The 12027-nt window shown below is 36.5% G+C and overlaps 1 protein-coding gene and 1 long non-coding RNA gene across 3 annotated transcripts in view; one reads left to right on the top strand and one right to left on the bottom strand.

The window, feature by feature from the left end:
* Positions 1-2017, bottom strand: part of BRINP3 (BMP/retinoic acid inducible neural specific 3) — a 315037-nt gene extending 313020 nt beyond the window's left edge. Inside the window, exon 1 of the mRNA XM_081825165.1 lies at positions 1468-2017. The gene's annotated coding sequence lies outside the window, so the exon portion shown is untranslated. The remainder of the gene's footprint in view (positions 1-1467) is intronic.
* A 13-nt stretch (positions 2018-2030) lies between these two features.
* On the top strand, positions 2031-6126 carry LOC115945067 (uncharacterized). 2 transcript variants are annotated; one of them, XR_004079550.2, is made up of 4 exons: positions 2031-2619; positions 3038-3137; positions 3277-3379; positions 4355-6126. It is a non-coding gene; the product is annotated as an uncharacterized LOC115945067 (long non-coding RNA). The 2 variants fall into 2 exon arrangements; XR_004079551.2 differs by lacking the exon at positions 3277-3379.
* Positions 6127-12027: the final 5901 nt, after the last annotated feature.

The raw sequence follows: 12027 nt of genomic DNA, 5'->3' as shown, positions 1-12027 counted from the left end.
GGAAGGAGCCCAGGTAGAAACTAGTGACGGGTGAGGGGCGCCAGGTGGTGCGGACCACAGTCTCAGCCCTGTTCTGAGGGGCTGGTGGTGAGAGCCAAGGGGGGAAAGCCCTTGAATCCTGAGACTGGGGGATGGGGTGACGCTGCAGCTGGAGTACTTTTATGTCTGGAAGCTAAAAGGGCTTTTGAATTTAAAAAAGCACTACTTAGGTCGTCGCGTCAGCCATCAATGACGACAGAGATAGTTCTTTCTGAGAAATTGAGAGAGAGAGAAAAGAAAAAAGAAAGGAAAATGAAGGAAGAAAAGACAAAAGGAAAGAAAGAAAGAAAGAAAAGCTTAAACAATAGGTTCTCACATCCATCCATCCCAATAAAGAGAAATGTAGAAACCAGGAACTTGTTCTGATGGGGGCTGGGCAGGGTGGGGGGTGTCACAGAGAAAACCCTAAAACCTTAGTATGCGTTAGAGATTGCAATACATGCAGGCTTGACATTTAATTAATACCATGTCCTTGTCAATTTGTGAAGTAAAAGCTAAGATTTAAATGTTACTCAACATACCTATACTTAAAGGGGGAGTGATCATCATAACTGTCAGGTAAGCCCATAAAAAATATTCATAAAAGCAAAAAACACTGACGTTTTAACATACTTATTGAGTCTGGGGGTTGAACAAGTGTGAAGAGTGAGGCAACTGAATTTTTTATATAAAGTCTGTCCCTGATTCTCAATTTATTAGAACCAAGATAATTAGTGCTTTCTTCCGATAGCTCTCTTCCTCTGAAATGAGCACTCTGTGTCCAATTAGCTGTTCACCAGCTAAATTCACAAAATCAGGAATGTACTAAATATTGAAATACAATGCCCAAAATAACATGTTCTTGTGTGATTTGGGATATTGTAAGAAAAAAATGGTGCACTTAAAACTCCCACTCTTCATCTTACCATAGAGTGGCTTTTAGTGCTTAGTGTCCTGCTAAACCCATAAAAATACACTTTACAAAAGTCCTCCTTCAGTCATGTAATTGCTTGCAATGAACAAATGGTGACCTGAACAACCTTCTGAAGATCAGAGACTAGTGAACTTTCTCAGACCCTGAAATTATCAGATTTCTTTTAAGCTTATCTTAGATAAACATATAAAATCTGACCTTTCAAATGGCACAAGACTGTGTGCCAAGAAGCATTAATGTGAGGGGGGAGGGATGGTTAATGTTTCCTATAACCTGTAATACAAATGAGGACAGAAATAAATAATGTAAAAGGTGATGGGTTAATTCATTACGTGGGCTATATCTTAGTAGCACAATTGCAACTAATATGCTAATTAATGAACAGTCACATAGATCTTTGAGTTCCGAAAGTAACAAAAATATCCTTAAAAATGAGATACTGCTGAAATAAACAAAGCTTATTAAAAATAACAGTAGCAATAAGTTTCTAATAAAATATAAGGAGAATAACTTACCAGAGGACATTTCAGGAAGCAAGATGACTATGAGAAAAATATATCCAGGATTCAAACAGATATTCCATGATCTTCCAAATCAGGTACTGATGAGCTGCAGGGTGGTGGAACTTTGAAAAAATCAGCAGTTCCTGGTGGCATGAAACCAACTAAAAACCAGTTACACAGAAAGCCATGAACCCCCAAGGAAAAGAAAGAAAATGTGAAAGAGGTGCCTTTTATTTTGGGGGGTGGGGGTACTTATTTGTAACGATCCTTAGTCAGAAAAAGTGAAAATTTACTGACTGTACATGCCCATACAGTGGGGGAAAATAGAAGCTGTGGAACCCCAGAGAACAGGAGGTGAAATACAGATAAATCTGCAGAGAGAAGTAAAAGGATGTGTTGAAGACAAGAGATAAAGAGAGTACTAGTGAGCAAGGCTGTAGTCATCCTGATAGATACAGCAGCAAGAATGATTTAGGCTGCTGGGAAGGATCCAATGAGAATTCAAGAGGGCACTGCTTCGGAAATCCTGATCTGATCTTCCCACTCTCAGTTCTTTAAGAGTTACCTGCGTTGGGAACATTATTATTAGGATTAATAGTATTCCATCAGTGTATTTCACTAGGATTTCCCTTGAACTCTCTCACTCGCAGCAACTGAGGGAGGCGTAATAAGGAAGCCCAACACAACCAACCCTCCCAAATAAACCACTGTGGTCACTTTAGGATGACCAAATCATCAGCGATTTGCATTGGGGGGGATTCTAGGGGCTGAAGATGCGGATGAGGCCGAGTCGCCGGGCGCTTTCGGGGGCTCTGTGCCGGAGGCTTAGGCAAGGGGGCCCGGAACCGTGGTTACAAGCTGCAGCGGTGGCAGGAGGAGCCCTCCCAGATCCTGTTTTCTCGGAGAATTCTGCAGCCCGCGACTCAAGGCAATTCACTTCCATCCGCAACCTCAGCTCCGAATGCCTTGTTTTAGAAGCTAGAGCTTTGGAGGTTCTGAGGACCGTTCCTGGGGGAGCGGGTGACAGGCTGTGAGGCTTTCGCGTCCCCTCTGATTCCTGCACAGTTACCGAGGGAGGTATGCTAGAAATGGCTTTGCTGCCGAATGCATGCTCTTGCCATTTTCGTATCCCGATACGGCACACACGATCGCCTGATCGATCGGGTAAGATTAGCTTTACTCCTTCTCTCTTTTCCTCTCCAGGGTCCCATCCCTTCTCCGAGCCCAAACCCGAAACCCAAATCCTAGGTTCTCTCTCTCTCTCTCTCTCTCTCTCTCTCTCTCTCTCATTCAACTGAAGAAGTTCCCTTTCCTCTTTGAGACCTACTTCCTCCAGGGAATTGCTTGTGTGACTGAGGGGCTGGTAATTCTCTTTGTAGATGATTTATATTTTGACTGTGAAATGATTCCCCCCTCGCCGCCCTCGGTACCCTCCTTAGAGAAGATCCCTCCCTCCCCATGGGTTCACTCTCTGAGCTTGGATCTGGATGAAGAGCGCTGTGGGAGTCTTTTGCCCTCTGCTCTATCTTCCTCTGGACCCTGAAGCTTAAGCATTATCCGCCTCTCTCTCTCTCTTTTTTAGAAATAGGAGGGAAAGGTAGAGTGGAAATTGATTTCTTGCAGAGACTGAGGCGCCGAATGATAGAAGGAATAAACATTTGCCCTGGATAAAAATGTTCTTGGTAAGTAATCTTATTTTCTGCGGTAGAAAAGGAAACACATTGTTTCTCACTGCCCCATCCCCCACTCCATTCATTTATTTGCTCTCTGTATGTAAATCACGAGCTGGGTCAGTAGAAATTTTCTTTTCCTCCTTCCTAGGAGAACAGCAGCATGTAAGGGTGAATTTGAACTAGGGGGCTTTTAAGAAGGCAATATGAAGGCTTTAAGGCTCTTCATTTCTTACATTCAAACCTACACACAGGTAAAGCTGATTCCTGCTTGCTTGCTTGCTAGAAGAGTATTTAAATACCTCCTTTATTTCTTACTGTTTTTTCTTTCTGAAAATAAAATAGTTTCAGGTAGTAACCCCATGCCCAAGGTTTTCATATTCCTTGGCTATGTTCTAAAATTCCATTCCACAAATAAGAATGTGTATTAAGCTAAAGCTTAATAAGTAAGCTTTAATCTAAAGGCAAGTTAGTTAAAGCTATAGTACCCCTTACTAATGTGTACATCTTTGTTCCAGGTCTTGTACCAGATACAAATTATTAGCATCAAAGATAGCTATTTCCATGCAGTGATGATACCTATAAATTCAGAAAGTCCTCTGGTTTTCATGAGTCTATAGCACCCCCAGCCTGCATTTGCTTATTATGTGAAGAGCATAAAAGTGGGAGGAAGCCATACAGCTCTGAATTGTGCTTACATCATATGTCACTAAGTATGCAGAATAATACATCTTGCAAATTGTGTGAACTTGGTTCATCAAGTGTCAGCTAACCATTTGGGATGTGAAAAACTAAAGGAGACTTGCTCTAAGAGAAATTGTTGCAATTTTGAGTTACAGAATATATTTTACTGGTGTAATATCTGTATTATTTTTTTTCCTCCATTGTTGGTATACCTTATACTATACACCTCTTATTCCCAAATTTTAATGATAAAAAATAAGCTAACTTGCACAAAATTTATTCCTGATATAAATAGGATGGCCTTAACTTCATCCAAAATATCTGATTTAAAATTCCATTGATAAGAAGAGACTTCATTTCAGATCATCAATTTTCTAGAAATCTACTAGGAAATCCCAGAAGAGAGATAGTCAACTGTCATATTTCAACAGCAAAGCAAACTGTGCATGTGCTCAATCAAGTGTCTATAGTCTTTATTACTATCAAAATTGTCCAGGGAAAAAAAAATTCATGTGTGCATAATGTTTTTTTCTTTCTCTCCTTAGGTTGTGTTCCAGCCCTAATAGGGACCTAGAGCAGAAGTTTTTCTTCAGTCATCTAATTTTACCCAAAAGATTACTTCTATGATATGTCTATGTTTTACACAGGCTGACAAATGTTGGTAGGGGTATCTGAGGTCCACACAAGGAGGATGAATGTCGTGAATTTCATTTGTTACAAATTCAACCTTAACAATGGTGGTATATAGAGAGCATACTTTTCATATATGATCTTCATATGCTGCCTAAACCTACTTACTTAATTGCTATTCAAAGAAATCCAGTTATTTGTTGGGGACCCAACCTGACTTAAGTTAGAAAATGTAACATTAAAATTTTTATTTTATATGTGAAATAAATGTAGGTTGCTGTTCTTTTAAATATTTGGAGAATAATAAGTACAGGATAAAAACATTAATTTTGTGACCCATGGTTCCTTAACTGTAACATTTTATAGCACTTAAAGTTTATTAAACTAAGTATTTGAGCATTATATTAAATCATATGACAAAGTTTGATGAACCTCAAAATAGAGTCATAGGGTTTTACATCTCTTAGCTAGCTCTGACCTGGTTTGTACTTAGACCTCTCTCAAAAGTTATACATTCTAATTTTATACTGAAAATGTCCTTTCTTGGATAATCTCAAGACATATCTACAGTTGGTATCTTAACACATTTTATATTACTGGTATTGTTTTTGTTTGCTCTCCTGGCTTCTTCTTTTAAGTGTATAGGTACCACCTAATATATTTCTTACCTATTAATCCACTAAAATGTCTAATCTAAAAGCAATGTTCAAGGTATACTGTATTAGAGAAATTGTGAACCAATTTGCTTGTGAATAAAAATGTCAATATGCTTTAGGTCATTTTAACCTTAAATCAAATTTATAACAAAAATGTAATATAAGTAAACTCAAACTGTTTCTTGCATACAAAAGAGAGCCAGTCATACACACACATACATATACAATTTTCCTCATTAGAATATTTAAATTCATTCATTATATTCTCTGCTATATGTTTATTTTGGTTTTAGATCTTTCTCTTTGAAAGTGTCTAAAGTTTCTTAAATACCTTAATGTGAAAGCATTTTCATGTCTTACTCCATAAGATGAATATGATGCTAAATAAACTGAGCCAATATATTTGAATCTCAAAATAATTACAATAGTCCCCTGCCTTATCCACAGAGGATACGTTCCAAGACCTCCAGTAGACACCTGAAACCATGAATAGTACAGAACCTTAAATATACCATGTTTTTTCCTACACATACATATCTATGATAAAGTTTAATTTATATATTAGGTACAGTAAGAGTTCTATTAATAAAATAAAACAATTATAAAAATATGTTGTAATAAAAGTTATGTGAACATGTCTTTCTCAAAATACTTATTGTACCATACTCACCTTTTTTCTTCTTGTGGTAATGTGAGATAATGAAATGCCTATGTGATGAGGGAATGACATAGACATTGTGACATAGCGTTAGGCTACTACTGACCTTCAGACTCCTTGTCAGAAGGGGATCATCAGTTTCCAGAAACTGAAGCTGTGGGTAGGGTAACTGAAACCTGGGAAAGTGAAACCAGAGATAGAGGGCACTACTGTATGTTGGAACTTGAAGGGACTTTAATGCCATTGAGTCTAACTCCTTGATTATGATGAAGAAATTGAGAACCGGAGAGGTTAAGTGATTAGTGTAATCATGTACTAACTGGTAATCCAAGGAACTTTAAATTTAGTCTTCCTAACTTCTTAGCCAGTATTCATTGTAAATCCATTAAATTCTATCAATAGCTGCTAAAGCAGGTATTGTTTGAAATGGGATAAGGAATAGATGAAAGAGAAAGTAGTACAAAGATGAATAAATTGCATCCTTCTTGGAGTTGATTTTGTTGACAACTAATACTCTCCATTGTAGAAAGTTTTTATTTCCCCATCATGTTTTATCCTCCCCAGCTCCCCGCTGTCCCTGCCCTCAATGATTAGGGAACATTTCTTGTGTAATTTTACTTTCTCAGGAAAGATTCTCAGTGTTTTTGTACTTCACTGGATTGTTCCCTAAACTATTACACGCCTCCCCCCCTTCCCCACCCATACAACCTTCCAGTGTAGGTTCCAACACCTGCAGTATCACTCTCCATCATGTCACCTGCAGTTCTACTTCTTTTTTTAAAGATTTTATTTATTTATTTGAAAGAGTGAGAGAACACAAGACAGGGGAGGGTCAGAGGGAGAAGCAGGCTCCCAGCTGAGCAGGGAGCCCAGTGTGGGGCTCTATCCTGGAACTCTGGGATCATGACCTGAGCCGAAGGCAGATGCGTAAGGGACTGATCTACCCAGGTGCCCTGCAGTTCTACTTTTTAAATTCCCTAGCAATATAAAAAATAGAACTGTATCAAGAGGAAAGCCATCTCAAAATAAGATGGTTAATTAGACTTACATCTGAAACCACACACAGGATATGAAATAAATGCAGAGACTAAGACAATACATTGTGATGAAGACATTATTATGCAAAAAAAAAAAAATCCATGTTCCATTAACAAAGGGCTTTCTTAATAGGAGAAAAGCTATAAAATTTCAGTCTTTAGGAATGTTCACTTTTCTGGAGTGATTGAAGCCATTTTTCATTCTTTCATAAACATCAAAATTTTGAGTATTACATGCAAGTTACTTTTCTTGGAAATGACAAACCTAAAGGACAAATAAAACATTAAAATCCATTGGCAGTTATTACTTCAAAAGGGTTATTATTCTTGGATTAAACAAGAGTAGAAGCAAATCTGAACATATTTTTAAGTCTGTATAATATGCTGTTATAAAATTAAATTTTTACAGTAATCTGAAATATTGCAAAAGATGGAAATGAGAACGAATTTATATTATTTTGTGTTTTAAGGATTGAAAACAAAATCCACACTTACTTAAAACCTACCTATGCTTGAATAAAACTTTCTAATTGTTAAAGGGAAAGATAAGTAGATTCATAGAATTTTTTTTTTTTTAAAGATTTTATTTATTTATTTGAGACAGAGAGAATGAGATACAGAAAGCATGAGAGGGAGGAGGGTCAGAGGGAGAAGCAGACTCCCTGCCGAGCAGGGAGCCCGATGCGGGACTCGATCCCGGGACTCCAGGATCATGACCTGATCATGATCAAGGCAGTCGCTTAACCAACTGAGCCACCCAGGCGCCCTCATAGAATTTTTTTTAAAGATTTATTTATTTATTTGAGAGGGAGGGAGAGAGCATGAATGGGGGGTGGGGCAGAGGAAAAGAATCCCAAGCAGACTCCTCCCTGGACACAGAGTTTGACACTGAGCTCTGATTATCTCACAACCCTGAGATCATGACATGGGCCCCAAATCAAGAGTCGATCACTTAACCAACTGAACCCCCAGGTGCCCCCATTCATAGAATTTTTTGAAGAACCTACTACAGGCCTGTCATTTTAAATAGATTACCTCCATATCAACCGTGCAATTTGGTTATAAATATTTCATATATGAAGCAACAGTCTCAAAGGGCATTAATTTGCCCAAAGTCACAAACCAAGTAGAAGACTCAGAATTAGAAATCAGTTTTTATGACTTCAAAGTCTGGGTGGATTCCTACTGTATTTTTCTATCGCATATAAAATACTGGGATAATAGAAGTGTTCTGGAAGCATTTATTAAGTAGCATTTGTATTGCTGTAGGTGTTTTTGTGTGATTAATAATGTCTTCACAGGTGTGTAATAGAATTCAGAGCCTAATCTATTTCAAAGAACATGCTGCCCTACTATCAGCGTCATGAAGGGGAAAACATGATTGTGTCTTTTCACATTTATTCTCAACTCCTTTCCTTTGTATTTGCACTACTTAGTACAAGACCTTACATAGAGAAGGAGCTCAGTAAGTATTTATTTAATGGATGAAATTAAGCACTTAACCAAACCTTCCATCTTTAATATTCCTATAAGGGCTTATTGTATTTCATTTTTACCCAACATTTAGAAATATTATTACTAAGTGACAGCATTTTTCAAAATATTTTCAGAATATTTTGCATATATTTGGCCTTAGTAAACAATGTTTAAAATAACAACCTTTGGCTATTGCGCAGGACTTTATATTTTTTATAATACCTTAGTATCCACCACACTAATTTAATCCTCTCACTATGTTGTAAGTTAAAGCATTTTGTTTATTTGAATATAAGGGAAATAAAGTATGAAGAAATTAAAGCACTGTTATTGATTACTAAAAGAAATAATTAAGCTGTTTTTACTCATTATATTGTAGTTCCTAACTTGTTGGCAGGAAGAAGTATGGTGGAAATATCAAATTATTTGTTAATTTTATTAACAAACTATGTGGATGTAAATTCTTCATCTGTCAAATTTTGCATGTAAAATATATTCATAGAAGAGAGAAATGTGTCTAATTTTATGAGCTAAATTATAAAACTATCAGTTTATATAACATTTTGTTAATCAGACCTCTCAGAATTAAGATTTTTTTTTATATTAACAAAAATGATTATTTTCTAAATTATTTGTACTGTCAAAATCTATTCATGAGTGCAGTGACCAAAATATGTTCAATGGCATAGTGATTATATGGATTATTGCATTATCAACTGACATGAATAAATTTGCACAATTTTTGAAGTAACCTAAAAATAACAATTTTGAAAACATTCAAGGAAATGATCAGATACAACTTCCTTACAATCCTCCCTTGTATCTGGATTTCAATAATTATTCAGTGTGGTAGAAAGAATAAAATTTCCCAAAATATCCACATTCTAATCCCCAGGGTGTGTGGCTAGGTTACCGTGTATAGCATAAGGGGTTTTATAAATTTCATAAAGTTGAGGACCTTGAGACACTGAGAGCAGCCTAGATTAGCTGTGTCTCCCTAATACAATCACAAGCATCCTTACAAGAGAAAGGCAAAAAGATGGAGTCAGAGAAAGAGATGTGATGACAGAAGCAGATGGAGTGATGAGGGACCTTTAGCCAAGGAATGCAGGCAGGACACCCTCTAGAAGCTGGAAAAGGGAAGGAAACAGATGATTCCCTAGAGCTTTCAGAAGAAATTAAGCCCTGCTGATCAATTTTAGACCTCTGACCTACAGAATTGTTGACTTAATAATTTGTGTTTTCTTAAGACACTATATATTTGTGATAACTTATAAAAGCAGAGATAGGAAATTAATAGAGCCAGTCCCGCAAAGAGTTCAAAAATAAGTAGTATGTTCTTTCCTCTCTAGGAACTTTAAGATTTAACAGCAAATTCCTGCTTCATGGCCATTCCATTCCTCCAGATATTGAACAAACCATTGTCTTTCATCAGGCAGAAACTTGATTTCCTCAAGAACCAGGCTGATTCATCCAACTTGGTTACATCACCAACTTGGTGAATAGGAACCAGGTGGGGACAACCAGACAATAGTACTAGTCTCCAGAAATAAACTAACAATTTAAGAACATATAATATAGCATGACTTTATTCATTTGGTATATACTACTTAACATAGAGTCTTACACATGTTAGCATCCAATTCATGCTGATTTGGTTATAACAAATATTGATATAGGTGTAAGAAAGTAAATAATGATCATTACATTTGAAGACTGTATGAAAATGAGATGGTATGAAGAAAAGATACTAAGCACAATAACAGTAAGTGCAGAAGCCGGTGAAAATTAGCAAAAATATTAAACGAAATGTGAGATCAAAATGAGACCACAAGGGACTGACTGACAGGGAGTGGGAGGATTTTTATTTTCATGGAAAGATGGATATGAAGCAATGTGATCATTTTCTCCTTGTGTTTTGTACAGTCCTGCAATCAGGAAAAGAACCCAAACGTTTACTTAATTAGGATGCATCATTAATTTTAGTGTCTCGTGAACTCCAAAGGCCTTTCACACCTTGTAGAAATAAAAGAAACTAAGCTACTTGAGCGCCAATTCTCTTGGTGTCTCTAAATCTCTGTAATGTGCATGCTTCCTATTCTGAAGAAATACATACCTTGTAGGAGGAAGAAAAACAATCCTTCACATTGATCATGGAGTTTTGCCTCTGAGGAGAAAATATGAATTTACAGACAAAAGCAATTTTAAAAGACTATATAAAATGAATTCATTTCATATTTATGGAAGAAGCCCAAGCCTACAAGTCAATTCAACAAATATTTATTGAGCATTTATTCAACAATCATTTATTGATAGTATTATGTATAAGAAGCAAGGTTCTAAATGTTATAAGGACATAAAAATAAATAAGTTACAGTCTTTCTGTCCTGGTAAGAGGATAAGGGGAGTATATGATAAATATAAAGGTACTTTTGACTCTATCCCACATTCTATTCACATAATCAATCATCCTTTTATTAGAAAAAAAAATAAATTTATTGTCATCTGTGGGCCAAGCACTTCTTAGGATAATATGCTATTTGAATAAGATAACCAAAGTCAGGGACATCAAGTATCTTACAAATATTGACACAATCCTAACAACAACACAAAAGGAAATAATAAACCTAGATTTGAATAATTGCTGGTATCTGTAACTTAGGCATAAGATCTCTTCAGCAATATGTATATCATGCTTCATTTATTGACATTGCATACTAGCTTCTGAAAGCATGTGTTTTTACCTATTCCCTGCACTTGTTGGCAAGAGGAGTTTGCTTGGAGTTTAAGAGGCAAAAGTTTCAGCAGGGTGAATTTTTTTTTCAGTATAAGTTTTAAGTTAACAACTCCAATGTCTTTAGTTCAACCACAATTTTAATTTTGTGCTAATGCACAGTTCAGTTTAGTCAGCAGGATGGTGTTGTGATCTGATACACTGCAATTCAAGGACCCAGACGCCCTCCATCTCATGACCTGTTGTTCCACTAGGTCCTTAGATGTTGTCTACTCATTTGGGAAATGTGGGAAAGACAAAATGTGGAGGGATGGTTACTTAGGAGATTTTATGGGCCAGATTTACAAGTTGCCCACATAATTTCCAATCACGTTCCATTGACCCAAACACATTCTTATGACCACATCTAACTGCAAAGGAAGCTGTAAAATGTAATCAAGTTTTGTGTCTAGAAAGAAAAGAACATAGATAACAATCTGCTGCACTGATATTCTCAAACCAAAGCATTCTTTGGTTGTGCATTTAGTCCAGGACAGAGACTTTAACTTTGCTTATGGGAAGGAATTGGAACAAAGAATTTGATGGGTGGTGTGTTGCTAGGTAATAGAAGAAATTCCAGTCCTTGCCAGCATCTAGAATGGGCTCTGCAAAGGTTGATACTTATTAAATTTTTGTTAATGAATGAATACCTATGGCCTTGCGTGTTCCCATACAATATTCTTGTGCCTAAACTTGGCACTCAAATGTATATCCACAGATCTTACACTTTGTACAGAAATAAACTTGAAATAGATCTCAGACCTAAGTGTGAAATGCAAAACATAAAGCTCCTAGAAGATAACAAGTGGAAATCCGGGTGACCTTGAGTTTGGAAATGACTTTTTAGTTGTAACATCAAAAGCACAATTCATGAAATTAAAAAAATTAAGTGACTTCGCTATAATTAAAAACTTTTGCTCTAGAAAATACATTGTTAAGAGAGTGAAAAAATAAGCCACAGACTTGGAGAAAATACTTGCAAAACACG

This window comes from Leptonychotes weddellii, chromosome 6, assembly GCF_054177405.1.
Source record: "Leptonychotes weddellii isolate Sample4059 chromosome 6, ASM5417740v2, whole genome shotgun sequence".
Lineage (NCBI taxonomy): Eukaryota > Metazoa > Chordata > Mammalia > Carnivora > Phocidae > Leptonychotes > Leptonychotes weddellii.
The sequence above is the reverse complement of the archived record's forward strand: the minus strand, read 5'-3'. Positions and strand labels throughout refer to the sequence as shown.